This window comes from Astyanax mexicanus, chromosome 1 (assembly GCF_023375975.1).
Source record: "Astyanax mexicanus isolate ESR-SI-001 chromosome 1, AstMex3_surface, whole genome shotgun sequence".
Taxonomy (NCBI): Eukaryota; Metazoa; Chordata; class Actinopteri; order Characiformes; family Acestrorhamphidae; genus Astyanax; species Astyanax mexicanus.
In genome coordinates this window covers 30,586,924-30,602,087 of record NC_064408.1, presented here as the reverse complement: position 1 = coordinate 30,602,087, position 15,164 = coordinate 30,586,924, and the positions used below count along the sequence as shown (strand labels likewise).

The 15,164-nt window shown below is 41.5% G+C and overlaps 1 protein-coding gene across 5 annotated transcripts in view; it reads left to right on the top strand.

Annotated features, from left to right (window-relative positions):
• Positions 1 to 1,283: 1,283 nt before the first annotated feature.
• The window catches only part of specc1 (sperm antigen with calponin homology and coiled-coil domains 1), a 205,231-nt gene continuing 191,350 nt past the window's right edge, over positions 1,284 to 15,164 (top strand). For 4 of the 5 annotated variants that reach the window (XM_022665301.2, XM_022665303.2, XM_022665302.2 and 1 more), the window contains exon 1: positions 1,296 to 1,363. The gene's annotated coding sequence lies outside the window, so the exon portion shown is untranslated. Of the gene's footprint in view, positions 1,364 to 15,164 lie in introns of all 5 variants that reach the window. The other variant, XM_049476111.1, reaches the window with a different exon arrangement.

Below are 15,164 nucleotides of genomic sequence, written 5' to 3'. Positions count from 1 at the left end.
GCCGCTCCCTCAGTGTTTTCTGTCGTATTTTGCGGCTAGACCGAGCACTTACAACTAAAAACCACGGACCGCGAGGTGCCGCTGCGCTTCTGCTGTTGTGCCGAATCCGACTCCCTGCTGAATCCGACTCCCGCTTCGCGGACAGAATCGGCACAACACCCCCCGCTGTACAACTGCGGGAGTGAAAACAGGGCTTATAAATAAATTAGTTTTTTCACTTTCAGTTTTCGTTATTTGGTTCGTTTTCGTTAACAATAATAATTGGTTACTTAGCAACATTGTGATTATCACACCAGAGCTTTATTTAAAAATAAAAATATAATTAAAAAACAGATGCCTACATCTCAGACTATTTTCTAGAGCCCGACCCGACCCGGCCCGAGGAATGCGGTGGGAAATCTTGAAATCGGGTCGGTTCGGGCCTCGGGTCTACTTCGGATTAGCTCAAGAACAGTGGAGCTTACAGTTTGTAAGTTTGTCAATTACACCAACTGTTCACTGTTTTTTTTTTTTTTTACACTAGAACAGATAAAGCTATTGTCTAACTGACATTAGCTTCAATTTGAAATGAAGGAAACAGCACACCAAAACCTCAACCTATCTTTTATGTTTGACAATATTTGGTTAACTTTACAAGTTCTTACTCATCTTATAACATTATTAAATTTTTGGCCGACACTCTGCTGTACTCTCCAGTACGTCTCCAGCAGCGAGCGCCATTTTAGAGCACTGGACAAAATTAGTTGTGAATTATTATACCATGGCTAGATCCAACCCTGCAATGTGTTCTATGAGTGCCGTTATCAGCCATGACAATGCACCGTAACTGAAGCTTTCCATGAATTACGCCACGTACAGGTAAACTAGCAACGATGCAGCGCTTACAAGCCAAACAGAGCAGCAATGGAACTATTTTAACTCGCAAAGTTTTTATAACCAAATAGATCGTATTTTCTCTCCCTCTTTAACTCAAAATCGTTCAATTAACAGTTAAAATTATACTGTGGTATAATTGCAAAAACAATTGAGGTTTGTGCTATATTACGTGTTATAGCACTCCCTCTCATATATTATTGCTTAAATATATTTTCCTTTCTCAATATATGTCGTGGTGATGAGAAATGAACGCTAACATACAACAAATTGATGGTGATGATGGTATGTGGTGGCGTCTATTTTTTTCTTGGGGCCCCCACATTCAAAAATTGTGTAAAACTACACTACCCAATATGCATTGCAGCAGAAGCTTTGCGCGCGCCCTCTGACGGGCGCTTTCACACTAGCGCTCGAGAGGCAGCAGCAGCAGCATCACCAACGGCAGCAGAGACGCATCAGCAGCAGCAGCGGCGGGATTCAGAAACAGGTGAGTAAACGGGGGTTTGGACGGGTTTTCCTGTGTTTTCAGCACTCAGAGGTCCGCTTTACCGGCTGTACCCGGGCTGAGGGGGTGTTAGAGTGTCGGTGTGTGGGGATAAAGTGTGCGCAGTTACCGGTGGGACGTGGAGCGGCGGCTGGCAGTTATCGTTACTTCAACGCACTTTTTTAACCAACGGTCCGTTTGACGATGTGAGGAGACGGAGTTAGCATAGGAGCTAACGCTGAGCTGAGCCCGATACCGACACTCACCCGTCATTTCCACAGAGTGAGAAACAGAGAGGCTGATAATACGGAGCTGTGTGTGTCTGTAGCGGTTAAAGATGTGGTCACACTGCGGTAAGGTGGGCTCAGACTCCAGCTTCTTCCTAAAGGTGGCTTGGAGTTGGACTGTGGAGCAGCAGTCGGATATAACTGAAATGTCTGCGGTCCTTCCTGAGGAATAGTTCACGAAATAAAATCCTCCAGTAACTTTAGCTTTCTAAAAGATATTCAGCACTTTTTCAGCCTCACATCACTGTTTACACTACCAGTAGTTAACATAGGTTAGTTAACTAGGTTAGCTAAATAACCTAGCCTAGCTCATGCTAACTAACTAACTAAATAATGGCAAATGAGACCTGTTTATTAGTTTAGCGTTAGATAGTTAGTTAACTATGTATCTATGGCAAGGCATTTTAGAATAAAATAGCAATAGAAAGTCCTAGCCAACTCAGTTTTTACTATTAAAACTCAAATTACAGATTTCTAAAATGCAGTTTAAATTAGTAAAAAGTTTCATGTCAAATATAATAATGTCAGCTTTATACAATCATTCAGACTAGTCATATAACTTACAGCTCTGGAAAATTTAGTAGACCACTTCATTTTCTGAATCAGTTTCTCTGATTTTGCTATTTATAGGTTTATGTTTGAGTAAAATGAACATTGTTATTTTATTCTATAAAACTACGGAAAACATTTCTCCCAAATTCCAAAACACAAATATTGTATGAAAATGAGAAATGGATGAAATAACAAAAAAGATGCAGAGATTTCAGACCTCAAATAATGCAAAGAAAACAAATTCACATTCATAAAGTTCATAAAGAGTTCAGAAATCAATATTTGGCGGAATAACCCTGGTTTTCCACAGTTTCATAGTTTTCATGCATCTTGGCATGTTCTCCTTCGCCAGTCTTACATACTGCTTTTTGGAAACATTACACAACTCCTGGTGCAAAAATTCAAGCAGTTCAGCTTGGTTTGATGGCTTGTGATCATCCATCTTTCTCTTGATTATATTCCAGAGGTTTTCAGTTTGGTAAAATCAAAGAAACTCATATTTTTTAAGTGGTCTCTTATTTTTTTCCAGAGCTGTAAAAGCACAAAGGGGCTTAAAATCTAAAGGGGCACCAAACCCCCTGATTTTAGTGTTTGCCACTCCCAGCTCAAATTTAAAGAAGGCTAAAAAATGGGAGGAGTATTTTGGGAGGGGCACTGGGTGGGGCAGTCTGCCTCTGAAAGCAGTGAAATACAAATGGTTGGACGTCACCAGGGGGCGGTATTATTGATTGACTAATATGCATATTGTTATTATCTGCGTACCAAAGTACACAGAAATGTCATCCTTGACTATAGCACAGTTGAACCTGAGAGGGCGCTGCAGAGGCAGAAATAAAAAAAAAAAAAAGGTTAGGAAAGGTTTATAAACAATTTAAGCGGTACTGGTATGTTTCATTTCTTCAAAGAAACACATTTTAGCTATTAATGGAAAAAAATATGGTTTAGGGTTTAATGGCTCTAGTTTAATGGCTTTAGTCGTATGTTGTTACCATGGGACTCTATCAAATTATGGATATCTATAGTCCTCTTTTTACTAGTACAGGCATTTCAGATATCAACTCAACTCAAACTCAAATCAAAATGTTTAGTAGTAATAATAGCAGACCTACAGATTAATAAAGCCATTATAAATAGGCATATTGACATATTTTCAAGGTGGCATATCCTCAGTGTAATTCAGACTAGTCATATTTTACTATTTATTTATATGGAATTTCACTCTCCTATCTAACTATAATTACTTTTTTGCTAGGCAAAATCGTTGTTATGATATCTACACTATAATTTTACTAGTAAAATGTCCATGTGCATAAATTAATTCTGGCTAATACAAATATCTACAATATCTATATGTAATTATATGTAGACATTACCATCAATTACATGTAATGTAATTTTTGGATGAGAGAGAGATAAACTCCATGCAATTCATTGGTAACATGACTAGTTGTCATCATTACATGCAGTATATGTGGCCCTAGTCCGAATGGCTTTGTAAAGCTGATATTATCACTAGTAATGATTTCAGAGCTTATATCTAAAATAAGACTTTACTATTAAAAACTGAATTACAGTGATCTGTAATTTGAGTTATTACTAATAAAAATGGCATTACTGGGATTTTGAACTAGCTAGGACTTGTATCTCTGATGTGATTTCAGGCTAAAACGGCTTGCCATATAGACATTGCCAAAGTCCCAGTAAATGATTTCAGAGCCGATGAGAGTTTACTAGTAAAAATGCATATCAGAGATCTGCCAGTAGAAAAGACTTATGACTTGTACAGCTGGTATTATTTTAGGCTGAATTGGCTTGCCATATGTAGATGAGCCTCTATTAATTTTTTTTTCACTGGCCCCCCATTATAATAATGTGCGGTGGCAGCAACCTCTGCAGTTTTACTATAGGCATGTGTGAAGAGCTGCTGACTGTTTCTTTAACAGCTCTTTAAATGCTTCATTATGACCCACATTATAACAGACCTGCTATTCTTACAGGGGAATGGAACCACAGCATGTGCTCATAAACAGTCATGGGAGACTTGAAGTGTTTAAAATAGGCTGAAGAGGCTCCGTTAAACTCATTAGCATGGCTGGGAAGCAGCCTGCCCTTCCCAAAGTCCCATATGTAGCCTTTCTGATGATGCAACCTTACACTACTCTTCTGTTTTTCTTTTTTTTACCATATTGATTAGTTAACAGAGGGAGACCAAGAAACCAGTGGACTGATAATGAGCTACAAGGAATAGGAACTAATTGAGCTTCGACACCCTTGAATATGGATTATGGAGCATGGGTGTTAAGATTTACAAAATTCATAGTGATACTAGTAAATATCAGATTCAGTTTTTCTAGATGTAGATTTTATTTAGATTTTACTTATATTATCAATATCATATACAAATGATCTAATGAGACGCCACCAAACTAGTATGATTAAAAGGCTCTGCAGTCACAATCTGAGGGAGAGGTTGTTGTGAGCTTGTAATGTCTGTTGTGGGAAATTCATGGATGGTTAATCTATGTCAAATATAGTTTGTCTGTATTTGCCTTTTCAGGATTTTCTTTCATGGAACTACAAAGTAGCTAAAAACGTCTCATACAAAACCTCAGTCCACTGCTGGTTTTGTAGACGCTGTTTGTAGGTAATTACCCCCTTGACTTGTCTTAAGCCAAACTATCCAAGAAGCAGAAAGAGCAAGAAATGAGTCTGGAGCGTTTAGTTCTGAGAGCTCTCTTTAGAACACAGTGTCCTAGATTTGAACCAGAAAGAAAAGGCTGCGTGTCATCGTCACTCGATAGTAGGGTAAAGTGCATGCTTTCCAGGAGAGAGCAGACCTCTCACTCACAGCGTAAAAGGGAAAGGGAGTCAGTGGGTTTGACAACTTTTTTTCTGAAGGTTCTGGAAGCTGCTGTTTCCATATTATATTCTTTCTCCCCTAATTCTTTGACTAAATAGATTCATATGTTGTATTTGATGTTGTAGGAATGTGCACTACTATTCGTCTTTGTTATGATGCTTTCTGACCAATCACATGTGTTCTTTGGGTGTTTGGATGAATTCACCTGATGAATTCACGTGATCCAACAAACATTTGACCACCTTAGTAAGGCATTGGCACTCAGTGACCTTGTTGTACGTTAAAGGCAGTTAAATGTTTTTTCTGCTTACGTTGTGGTATTTTGTTGCTCTGTTATATATGTTGGGATATTAATAATTGTAAGGATTTTCAACAGATTCCACCTAGGCCTGTCACAATAATTACATTATCGATTTATCGTACAATAAACATGACCTCAATAATAAAACATGAACATGACCTCAATAATATATGATAATCGTGCTATCGTCTGTTGTGTTTATTTGTATGTTTGTACACATACAATACAACAACAGTAGTGAACAGTATTAAGCATATGATTGTTTTTATGCTGTTCTGTTATCATCAGTGGCATTTAATGATTTTAAAATGACAAAAATATTGTGTATCGCAAAAATTTCTGGGACAATATATCGTCCTAATTCCACCTAATTCCACAACATTCAAAATGCACTCCAGGTGCATTAAAAAATATACATTGCAAAAGCCACATTACTAATACAATAAAAATATTATATTGTTTTGAGCTCAAGGTTGAAATTTAACTGAAAAAGGCAATGCTTATCTAGTGTTAAAAACTTCATTATATTGAATGTGATCTCTTTTTCTTTTTTACTGTTGCTGCTGTGTTTTGGTTGTAAATAATTGCGCTCTGCACTATTTGCAATTTAATGTGGTTAGTGGTATTTGTTAGTTCTGCTGTATAAGATACGGTAAAAAACAGACTGAGAGTTCAACACTGGCTTTAATTAGTGACTGCAGCGAGGTACGTAGTTCTGCAATATACTGCAATAGCATGATGTAACATTATGAGATAACTAAGGTATTTCATCCACATTGTGCAGAACCTAATCAGAGACACTGAACTTGTGCCTTAACTGTTCCTCTAATGAAATGAAATATCTGGTGCACATTCCTTCATTTTTATTATAATATAATAATTCCAGTATTACTTCCAAAAACTTAAATATGTAAAACAACATTTCCTCCAATATAAAATATATATTATGTGATTTTTTACACAGTTATTCTGAACATAAATACTGAATTTATCATGTTACGTAATATTGTAACATTGCAGCAGTTTCTACCACAGTGTCCTCGTAGTAGCTGAATCTGTTTCCCAGTCACATCATCCCTTTTCTAGCATAGAGCACATTACGGAAACAGAATAAAACACACAAACACACACACACAAACACACACACAGTAACACACACACACACACACACACACTTACACACACACTCAAGGGGAATGCAGTGGCTATAAATAGACCTGGCCTCTGGAAAGGAGTGGGTAGGTCCAGCTGTGTGAGAGAAGCAGGGGTGGTCGATTCTCATTGGTACTGGATGTGTCTGTGCGTGTAGGCGGGCAAAAATGAATTCTTTAGGAGGGCAAAGGAGGAAGTCAAGATGTTTATATTTCCTTTCCGTTCATGTGGTACATGATTCTCCTTTACTGTGCTCAAACAGATTCATAAGAGCTTTTGCTTGCCCCACTACTTTCAGCACAGTTAGTGTAACTGAAGTTTTTTTAATTTAATTAATTTCTGCTGTTTTAAAAAACGTTTTGCTGTTCTGGTACTAAAAATTACTATGTATCGGCCCAATACAGATATTTTAATAAATCGCCAATTTGTTCCTTGTGCAGGCTTTGTTTTAACCACTGTGTTCAGAGCACCATCTGATGTCCTTAAGACACTATAAACTATCATTATTGCCCAGTCAGCAGTGCTGAGGACAGTTTTTAGAAGGTAAATAATAAATAGTTTTCTGATTCTATTTTATAGTAGAGTAGAATAAAACATCTGAAACTATAGAATTGTTGCAGAAACGCTCTGAAGAACTGCATGACTTTTCTGCCCAAGTGAAGGCAGCCAGAAGCACAGTGAATAAGATTAAAGTAGCTTACATGTATGTTGCATATGGTCACATTGTGAATCAATATATCACATACTGAAACAATATATTGATCAGCCCTAGAACCTGGTGGTGTATTCCCAAGTTGTCCAAACACCAATACATTATTAACATTAATGTAAAGCAAAATCCTATACATGTAGGTGCATCCTATCAGAGCAAAGTGGACAGAATGGGGGAGGGGCTTATGCTGTATTTTCACTGACACTCAAACGAGTGGGCTTTTTTCCGTAGAGGTAGTGATTTTTTTTAGCCTATTTTGTAAGAGAGCTGGTGTCAAAGCCATAGGTCTCTTTAAGCACATAAAGCATAAAAACCTAAAATAAATTGTAGAAAATATTCCTGGAATATATGTATTGTGACACACACAAGAAACTATTTTAATGCATTATACATGCTCCTCTTTGTGTATAAAACTGTATGAATAAATACATGCCTGTCCAGATTCAAGGCTGTGATATTTGTGAATCAGCACATGGAGCATGAGCTTGACATGAGAATATATATGCAGGAGGGTCTGTTTTGCTTTGCATGAGTGTCCTTGTATGAAGCATGGGGGAGGGTGGGTTGTAGGGTTTTTTATTGGAGTCACCTTCTCTTGTCATGGCTTGAGCTGCAGTATTGCTGTCTCCACACATGCTCTTCTCCCCCTTTACCACAGACCACCAATCTACCACCAATATACAGCCACATGCTGGATACACACACTACTGCAAACCACTGTATTGTGATCAGTACATTACTGAGGAACGCTAATGTACAGCTCACAGGAAGAGCTATGACATGTGGGTAGATTTATAATAACAATTACACTCTCACAAACATTTTTATGTAATGGAACCTATGGTGCCAAACTGCATTTCACTCTGTAACATTATAGTACAGTTATAAAAACAAAATAAAAATATACTAATGAAGTTTAATATTATTGATGTGATGCAGTTGAAATGTGGTCTGCATTATCTATTTCCTTAAAAATTAGCCACATTTCTGGAGTTATGTGAATGCGTTGATTAGGGGTGTGCCATATCGTATCATACGCAATAATATCGGCAACATCTTTAAATATTGTGAGCGATAGCATACCCTGAAATATCATGCCATATTACCCACCCCTAATTATCACATCAGGGTACTACTTTTTTGTTGTTTTTAGCAAAAATAAAATACACACTGTTCTCATTTCCCTTTTATATATAGACATTATATCTGTTTAGAATTCATTCATTTTTGTCATGGTCAGAACAGAATAGCAGACAAGCGCAGATACTGATAAAAACAAAATGTGTTTATTATGATAATAAACAGATGAAATCAGGGTCGATACAAAAACAAGGGTGATCACCAGTAGACAGAGCAATGCAGACAAAACCATACCATAAACGAGAGACAGTCCAGAGTTCATACACAAGCAATCCAGTATCAGAGATAATCCAAGAGGCGGTGGTGAAAGTACAGTCCAGGTCATACACAAACAATCCAACATCAAAGGCAGAGGCAAGAATCGGCGTCGAGAAACAAAAAGCAAGGTCATACACAAAGTAAACTGAGACAAGAGATAAGTAACGCTTTGTATGAGGATAACCTACAATACGCGGCGATGAAGTCTGTTTGGCGTGCACCTTTATAGTGCCAGTAATCAGTATTCGGGGCTTCCTGGTGGAAGCAGGTGAGGTGTCACGTGATCAGGTGAGTGCGTGATGTCAGCGGGTGGTGCATTCTGGGTAGTGTAGTTGTTAACCTGAGAACCTCCGTTAGAGCTGGGTGTGGAAGGGACAGAGGAGCTAACAGCACCAGACGTGACAGTACCTCCCCCCAAGGGAGTCGGAACGGAGCCGGAACGGGGACGACCACGACGACGTCCACCCGACGGGCAGGGAGTACCGGCGGGAGGACCAGGCGTAGCCTCAGAGGTGCCGGGCAGGCGGGGGTTGCGAGACTGGGAACCCCTACGTACCGGAGCCGAAGAAGAGAGTGAGCGCTTGGGACGCCCACGGGGTCTAGGAGCAGGCTTACTAGGGTGACGGGCATGAAATTCGGCCAGTAGAGCAGGATCCAGCACGTCACCAGCGGCAACCCAGCAACGCTCCTCAGGGCCGTAACCCTCCCAGTCTATGAGGTACTGGAGCACACCGCCACGCCTGCGTGAATCCAACACCTCTCGAACCGCATAGGTAGACGAATCCTCCCCCTCCACAGCCGCAGGCGGCACGTCATCTGGAACACCCTCAGCAAGCGGACCTGGGACAAGAGGCTTGAGCAGAGAAACGTGGAACGAGTTATGCACTCTGTACTGAGCTGGCAACTCAATCTTATAAGTCACCTCGTTAACCTGAGACAACACCTTAAATGGGCCAATATACTTAGGCAGCAGTTTCCTACAGGCCCCCTCAAACCTCAAGTCCCGGGTCGACAACCACACCCTGTCTCCGGGTTGGTATTGGGGGGTGGTACCACGGTGTCTGTCGGACTGCTCCTTATATTTCCGTAAGACTTCCGAGATCTGCTGATGCGTCTCCTCCCACACCTGCTCACTCCGCTTCATCCAGTCGTCAACAGCGGGAATTTCAGTGGACGACGCTGTCCACGGAGCTAACGGAGGCTGATAACCCAGAATGCACTGAAAGGGAGTGAGACCAGACGTGGAGTTAGTTAAGGAATTTTGGGCTATTTCAGCCCAAATCAAATATTGTGACCACTCAGAAGCATGCTTGAAACAGTATAACCTTAGAAACTTTCCCAACTCTTGGTTTACTCTCTCACACTGACCATTACTAGTGGGGTGAAACCCAGAAGTGAGACTCACGTGTACATCCAAATGTTCAAAAAATGATTTCCATACCCGAGAAGTAAATTGAGGACCTCTATCTGACAAAATGTCCTCCGGGACCCCATAATGTCTGATAATGTGTGTGTATATAGCTTGGGCGGTCTGAAGAGCAGTAGGAAGTGCAGGAAAAGGGATAAACTTAACTCCCCTAGAAAATCTGTCTACCACTGTAAGGATAGTTGTGTAACCTTCAGATTCAGGTAAATCAGTAACAAAGTCTACAGCAATATGTGACCATGGTCGTTCAGGAACAGGCAGGGGACATAGCTTACCGGCTGGAAGGGTTTTGGGTGTTTTGCATTGTGCGCAGACTGAACAAGAAACTACGAAGGTTTGAACGTCAGCTCGCATGGTTTCCCACCAGTACCGAGCTGAGATTAATTGTAGTGTGCGTGTAACACCTGGATGACCGGAAGTAAGGGCAGCATGTGCCCAGCCAATGAGCTGATCGCGAAACTGTTCAGGTACATAAATCTTGTGAGGAGGGCAACCCTCCGGAATTCGTGTGTTAACTTGACTTTTCTGAATGAGATCATCTAGTTCCCATCTAATAGCTGCTACTTTAACAGTGGGTGGCAGAATGGGTTCGGGTTCGGAAGCGTGGCATGTGTCGTCTGGGGAACTAAAAACACGGGATAAGGCATCAGCCTTAGTATTACGGTTACCAGGACGAAATGAAATAGAAAAATTAAAACGGGAGAAAAACAATGACCAACGAGCTTGACGGGGGTTTAGGCGTTTAGCTGTACGGAGATACTCTAGATTCTTGTGATCTGTGAGAACGGTGAATGGGTGTGCAGCACCTTCCAGCCAGTGACGCCACTCTTCTAGAGCTAGTTTTACAGCCAGCAACTCTCTATCCCCTATCCCATAATTACGCTCCGCAGGTGACATTTTCCTTGAGAAGAAAGCTACGGGATGTAATTTGGGCGGTGAACCGCTGCGTTGGGAGAGTACTGCACCAATGCCAGTATTAGAAGCATCAACTTCAACAACAAAAGGTAGATCCGGATTAGGATGTTTGAGGATGGGGGCAGAAACAAAGGCGGCTTTTAACTCTTGGAAAGCCTTGTCAGCTTCAGGAGACCACTTAAGAACTTTGGTGGCATTCTTAGTTAGCGCTGTAAGGGGGGCTGCTATGGCACTAAAGTTGCGTATGAAACGCCTGTAAAAATTCGCGAATCCTAAAAAGCGTTGGAGGTCTTTGATAGATTGGGGAACAGGCCAACTAGTAACGGCATCTACCTTCGAATCATCCATAAGAACTCCCTGGGAGCTGATGACATAGCCGAGAAATGCGACTCTCTGAAGGTGGAACTCGCATTTCTCGGCTTTAGCATAAAGGTTGTTATCTAACAGCTTTTGGAGAACAGAACGAACGTGCTTGACATGTGATTCAAGATCGGGGGAATAGATCAAAATGTCGTCTATAAAAAGTGTTACGTATTTCCCAATCATGTCCCTGAATATGTCATTCATAAATGACTGAAAAACGGCGGGGGCGTTAGCGAGACCATAGCTCATAACTTGATACTCATAGTGGCCATTAGTAGTGGTAAACGCTGTTTTCCACTCGTCCCCCTCCCTAATGCGGATAAGATTATATGCACTGCGGAGATCGAGTTTGGTGAAGTAAGAGGCCGTGCGTAGTTGCTCGAGTGCACTAGGAATGAGAGGCAATGGGTAGGCAAATTTTTTTGTTATAGCATTCAACCCTCTATAATCTATACAAGGTCTCAGTCCCCCGTCCTTTTTCTTCACAAAGAAGAACCCAGAACCGACAGGGGACTTCGACGGCCGAATGAAACCTTGAGCTAACGCTTCGGTAACGTAATCATTCATAGCTTTCTCCTCATCTAAAGTAAGGGGGTAGACCCTAGCTTTGGGTAGGGCGGCACCCTCCACTAGGTCAATGGCACAGTCATAAGAACGATGCGGAGGCAATTTAGTAGCATTCTCTTTGCTAAACACTTCTAAAAAATCTGAATATTCAGGGGGTACAACAATAGGATCAGAAACTTCAGGACTCTCTACAGAAGTTGACTGAATAACTAAACTATCCAGAGCTAAACAATGTTCATGACAGTGAGTAGACCAAACCGTGATATCCCCATCGCGCCAGGAGACAGTGGGATCGTGGGTCTTCAGCCATGGCATGCCCAGGATAACTGGATGCTCGGTGCAGGGAAGCACGAAAAGTGGTAGTTCCTCAAAGTGAAGAGCGCTGGCTTGTAGAGTGATGGGCAGAGTCTGCAGGGTAACCGGCTTGGAGCGGACAGTCTTTCCATCAACAGCATGGATGGCTAATGGACGTAGAAGTTCTCTGGTGGGCACTCCATGCTCCTTAACTAGGTCCTGGCTGATGAAGTTCCCCTCCGACCCGGAATCTACAAGCGCTGGGACAGAGAGCATACCAGTAGGTAACACAATATTAACAGGCAAAGAAAAACATTTAGAGCGAAGGATTGTGTTGTGCTTACGTACCACGTTAGCGCGTGGAGAGCACTCCACGCGCTGTCCCAGGGCTGGAGCTTTCACAGGTCGGGTCAGGAGACCACACTCAGCCTTGAAATGCCCGGCCTCTCCACAATAAAGGCATAGGCGAAGCTGGATTCGTCGCTGCCGCTCCTCAGGAGTTAGCCGGGTTTTCTGGATATCCATGGGCTCTGGGGCAGGCAGCGCAGCTTTCTCTGGAGTGGGAGCGCGGGGCAGAGACACAGAAGTGTGTTGAGTGCGAGGACTGATCTTGGGTCGGCGCGAGAGAAGTTGATCCAACCGGATCGACAGTGAAATGAGCTGATCCAGGGTCAGGGAATCATCTCTGCAGGCTAATTCCCTCTGTATATCTGGATTAAGTCCGCATCTAAACACGTTGATCAACGCAGCGTTATTCCACCCACTACCAGCCGCGAGAGTGCGAAACTCCAGAGCGTAGGAAGCCACCGGCTTCTGACCTTGCTTAAGAGCCAGCAAAAGTTCTCCATTAGACTGTCCATAACGCGAATGATCAAAAACTGAGCGGAAAGTAGCCAAAAAGTCAGTGTAACTAGCCCCAGAAAGGTCTTCCCAAATAGCTGTAGCCCACTCGAGTGCCTTACCAGAAAGCCGTGAGATAATGAAACCGATCTTAGCTTTATCGGTTGTAGGCGGTGAATTACTGAAAAACACGGAGCATTGTAAAAGAAAACCGCTGCATTTTTCCGGATCCCCATCAAACAACTCCGGTTTAGAGACAGAAAATCCAGGCACAGAAGAGTTAGCGTTGGGCATACTGGGGGCAGCTAACGGGCTAGGGCTAGGCTCAGTTACGCCTCTGAGGTGAGCTAGCAGCTCAGCTAGTTGTTGCTGCTGCGTGGTTTGCTGGCGGGCTAGCTCAGAAACAGCTTGGGTCACACCAGCGAGCGTTTGCTGGTGCTGACCGAGTAGCCTCCCCTGGTTGGCTAAACCAGATCTAATAGCCTCAGTATCTGCTATCTGATTTAGTTTGGCCGCGTATTCTGTCATGGTCAGAACAGAATAGCAGACAAGCGCAGATACTGATAAAAACAAAATGTGTTTATTATGATAATAAACAGATGAAATCAGGGTCGATACAAAAACAAGGGTGATCACCAGTAGACAGAGCAATGCAGACAAAACCATACCATAAACGAGAGACAGTCCAGAGTTCATACACAAGCAATCCAGTATCAGAGATAATCCAAGAGGCGGTGGTGAAAGTACAGTCCAGGTCATACACAAACAATCCAACATCAAAGGCAGAGGCAAGAATCGGCGTCGAGAAACAAAAAGCAAGGTCATACACAAAGTAAACTGAGACAAGAGATAAGTAACGCTTTGTATGAGGATAACCTACAATACGCGGCGATGAAGTCTGTTTGGCGTGCACCTTTATAGTGCCAGTAATCAGTATTCGGGGCTTCCTGGTGGAAGCAGGTGAGGTGTCACGTGATCAGGTGAGTGCGTGATGTCAGCGGGTGGTGCATTCTGGGTAGTGTAGTTGTTAACCTGAGAACCTCCGTTAGAGCTGGGTGTGGAAGGGACAGAGGAGCTAACAGCACCAGACGTGACAATTTTACTTTAATCCTGGATATATGGAGGTATTTGGAGTGCATTATTAGTATTATGATGTTTGGATCATTGACTTCTATTTAGGGCTGGCCCGAATAGCGTTTTTTGAGCTCCGGATATTCGGCACTGATTCGAAGCGAATATTCGAATATTCGTTTTTAAAAAAAGAGGTAAAAAAAAATAAATAAAAAAAAAGCAAATCACGGCCCCTTTAATCCACTGAAAAATGTTCAATTTGCTCTGACCGACGAGACATATTCACCCCGGATTTTTGGTGTTTTTATCCCGGATTTTTGTGTTTTCTCCCCATATTTTTTCTGTCTTTTTAGCCCAGATTTCTTTGTGTTTTCATCCCGGAATTTCTGCTGCCCCACACCGCTTATCCGCTGCGTAAGCAGGCTAGGAGGCTGCTGCTGCACGGTTTCTCCGCTGCGCAAGCCAGCCCAGTAAATTGCTGTTTGTGTTTTCACACTTAGGCTATTTGCTTAAAAAAACAAACAAAAAAAACGTTTGTTCAGGAAGTATTTTATATTCTTAAACATTGTTAATTATATTAGAGGACAGTCATTGTAAACTGTACTTGGTCTATTTCGGTTAAAGGATTGTGCAGGGCATATTACTGATTTTGTATTTTTGCACTTGGGCTATAAGCTCAATATTAAATATTTCGTTTGTTTAGAAATTATTTTATATTTTTAAACCATGTTAAATTATATTAGAGCAGAGGAAAGTCATTGTTAATGACGTTATTGTACTTGGTCTATTTCGGTTTAAGCATTGTGCAGGGCATAGCCGTATTACTGATTTTGTATTTTTGCACTTGGGCTATAAGCTCAATATTAAATATTTCGTTTGCTTAGAAATTATTTTATATTTTTAAACCATTTTAAATTATATTAGATAAGAGGAAATTCGTTCAGACATCATTTTTGTAGGCCAGGCTTTTGTAACCGATTTAGCCCCTACTGTTGCCACATTACCCCTTACGTTTTATTATATAAATCAGTTTCGAAGAGCCTGCATTTTTTTTATCATGTATAAT